This window comes from Tupaia chinensis, unplaced genomic scaffold, assembly GCF_000334495.1.
Source record: "Tupaia chinensis unplaced genomic scaffold, TupChi_1.0 Scaffold143624_1, whole genome shotgun sequence".
In the NCBI taxonomy this organism is placed as follows: Eukaryota; Metazoa; Chordata; class Mammalia; order Scandentia; family Tupaiidae; genus Tupaia; species Tupaia belangeri.
Genome location: NW_006203472.1, coordinates 269,261 through 272,534, shown reverse-complemented (window position 1 = coordinate 272,534; position 3,274 = coordinate 269,261). Strand labels below are relative to the sequence as shown.

Here is a 3,274-nt window from a genome sequence, read left to right as displayed (position 1 = left end):
TCCCAAAGCCACTCAGTGCATCAGGCAGTGGCAGGACAGGCCTCCGGGGGGCCTTGGTTTGCTGGTCAAGAGCGTGCCGTGTCCACGTCTGCGCTCCTTGATGGGACCTGTGCCCCCTGCTGAGCCTCTTGCCCCATGGGCTGAGGGGTATTGGGAGGAGGCACGAGCTGTGTCCAGCTGGTGTCCCGTACCTCCCCAGGTACCTCTCCTCCCCGATCAGGGTCCCGCGTGCAGCCCACTGCCACCCGTGGCCCTGATACCTTTTATTGGCAGGTGAACCCATCTTGACACACTTCTGGGTTTGCCGAGGACATCCTCTCAGTGGCTTCCGACAGTTTAAATTGCATGAAGAATTGAATTTTGGAATGAATGTTTTGTCTCCAGTGGTCTTCTTGCCTTCTTGCCTGGGGAGTATAGTGGGGTGGTTTTTCAAAGCCATTGGTGTTTTCTAACGTGCTGTATAGAACTAGAGAACTGGGCCTTTGCGCCTGTCCTGAGGGAGGTCAGGATCAGACGCCCGGGAGCAGGGCCACCCACCAGCCTTGAACACGTCTGTCCCTTCCCTGGGTGTCCGATACTAGGCTTTGATGGGGTCATGGAGGTCGTCCGAGATTGGACTGGCGAAGGGACATCGCTTTCTGGAGTGTGCATGAGGGCTTATGGATAACCTGGCGCTGAGGTGGCCAGAGCTGGGGCACTGGGCGGCAGCTTCTCTCGGGCCCTGTCAGCGGCAGCGCTGCCCTGCGGAGAGGAGGCCACGAGCACGGGAGGTCGACGTGCTGGGAGTCTCACTGCCGGCTCCCGGGAAGGTCAGCGTGCAGTCTTCAGTCTCACCCAGGGAAGGGCTCTGGGTGTGCTCATTCCTCTCCAGTGCTCTGGCTTCATGAGTGCACACTTCCCTGAGCTCGGAGGGAGCCGTGAGAGGGCTGTCTGTCCTTATTTGGTTCTTACTTGAGTTTTCCTGCCCACGTCGGCCCTGAGCAGTGAGGTGTGCGTGTGTCCCTGGCCTCCAGAGTGGCCTCTGTGGTGGACCTGAGATCTAGGCTTGGCACTTGGCTAAGTGGCTTAGCAGGAATAGATGAGAGCTTCCTGATCCTGATGTGAGCCGCACGCTGCTCCCTGCAAAGATGCGGCTTCAGCAAGTCTGTGTTTCCACGGGACTCGCTGCCTTGGGGGTCCCTCTTTGGGGTTACGCAGGTTAAGTTTTCTGCCTGCAGGCTGTGTGCTTCCTTCCTGAGGGCAGGGTGCACCCTGCAGGTGGGTGCTCGGTAGGTAGATGTGTGGGTGTGGGCAGGCGGTCTCCTTCTGGGCGGAGAGCTTGTGGGGCTGTGGGTTTCAGTATCGTCCTGTGATTTCCCGTTCGTGCTTAGTACTCGGGACTGGGGGCTGCAATGCGAGACCCCTTCCCGAGGGGGAGACTCGGTGGTCTGCTGGCTAGATTCTCATCCTGACCTTTCTGCATCAGCTGGAGGGGAGGCCCTGCCTCAAGGTGAAAAGTCGTGGCACCTTAGGTTTCAGTATAACACTGGCCGAGATGTCTTTTGTTGAAGATCACGCCAGAACATTTTCCTTTTCCTTATAAGAGAGATTTTTGCTATAGGGCACATGTGCTTGCTGGAGAGCCAGTCAGAAAGTGAGAAATCACAGGGGATGGCCATCCCACCATCCCTTCTCCTCCATTCTCCTCTCAGGATCTTGGGCGCACACGCACATGCACCCGCCAGGTCCAGGACTTGAACTGTGGCTGACTTTGTGGGAGCCCAGCGTAACCAATATGCAATGTTGTGGTCCCAACATTTTCTTTATTCTTGGTAAAAATGTGCCCTCCTCATGTGCTGAGGCACACGTGGGCCTTGGCGCCTGAGCTGTGTGGGCGTGCTCAGGGCACACACTCGGAATGCACGATGCTGTACCCGGGCCCCAGCTCACACGGCATCAGGCCAACATGACTGCTGGTGGGGGAGCCGCGTTCCCCATTGAGCGGGCGTAGGGGGCGGAGCGGTCTTAGGGTGCGCTCTAGGTGTTCATGCCTGCTGCTGGAGGGAGGAGGTCAGCTGGTGCAGTCTGGCCACCGGGGAGCCCTCCCTGGGCAAGGTCCCAGGACTTGGAAGGATGAGGAGGCAGTGACAGGACACGGCAGAGCCAGCGGGTAGGGTGTGTGAAGACAGTGTGGCAGGGCCCTGCGATCCTTGGGCGTTCTGCACAGGCTTGGTTTTGCAGTCTGTTGTAACGTTTGGGACATGTGATGTAACTGGACAGAAGGGGTCTCCTAGGGTAAGGAGCAGCTGAGGGCCAGGAGGTGGCAGGTAACGTTTATGCATGTTCACAGCCCTACGATGACAGTGTGGTGACACAGTGTAGGAGCAGCCACCGTCACAGTGGAGCTACCCGAGGTGTCAGGGAAGGCAGAGAACTGGGTGGCTCCAGCCCTGGCACTTCATACGTCAGACACTCTGCCACCTCCTCTGTGACCCTTCCCCTTCTCTTGGGACACGTGTGACCTTGTGCTCTTCAGTGCTTTGCCCCCCACCCCCACCCCGAGGTGTGCAGTCACTAGAGGCCAGGAGTCACTCGTCCTTGACCCTCATACCCGCAGAGGACTTGTGCCAAGGCTCCCTGGGGCCTGGGCAGCCTCGAGGGGAGCTCAGTCAGACCCTACCCCCTTTGCAGAGTGTGCGTTTTGTAGTTCCCTTCACCTTGAAGTAAAGCTCGCACGTACTAACACGTATACCTACACACACAGGTTTTTATTTTTTTTGCTATTGGGTGTGCGCGCTCACTGGAGACAGAGAAATCACCCCTGCCCCCCGGAAACATTCACACTTCAATCCCTTTTCCATTCTCTCCAGGTTTTTTTTTAATATATTTTTTGTTTTTAGAGAGATTTTTGCTATACAGCACATGCGAGAGACAGAAGAGAGAACGTGAGAAATCAGCCCTGACTCCCCACCCCGCCCCCGCGTGGCCACATGGCCTGGAGTGGGGGTAGAGAGAGAGAGAAAGCAAACCACCAGGTCCAGGACTCGAACCATGGTCAGGAGTGTGAGAGTCCAGCACTCTAAACCACCATGCCACCTGCTGGCCCCACCTTTTCATCTTTTAAAAATCTATTCTCTTTTTGGACAGTTGACAATAATATGCATAGTTTTATTTCTTAAACCACACCTTTCCTGTTTCCTGTTGATTTCTTTTATGACATACTTTCTTTTTTTTTTTTTTTTTTTGCAAATAAAGTTTTGGTAAAAGTACAGGGAATTTTTCTTATTTTGGGAAA

General features: G+C 55.6%; 1 protein-coding gene across 1 annotated transcript in view; it reads left to right on the top strand.

The window, feature by feature from the left end:
* AP2A2 (adaptor related protein complex 2 subunit alpha 2) overlaps window positions 1-3,274 on the top strand; it is a 77,030-nt gene that overhangs the window by 61,980 nt on the left and 11,776 nt on the right. The window lies entirely within an intron of this gene.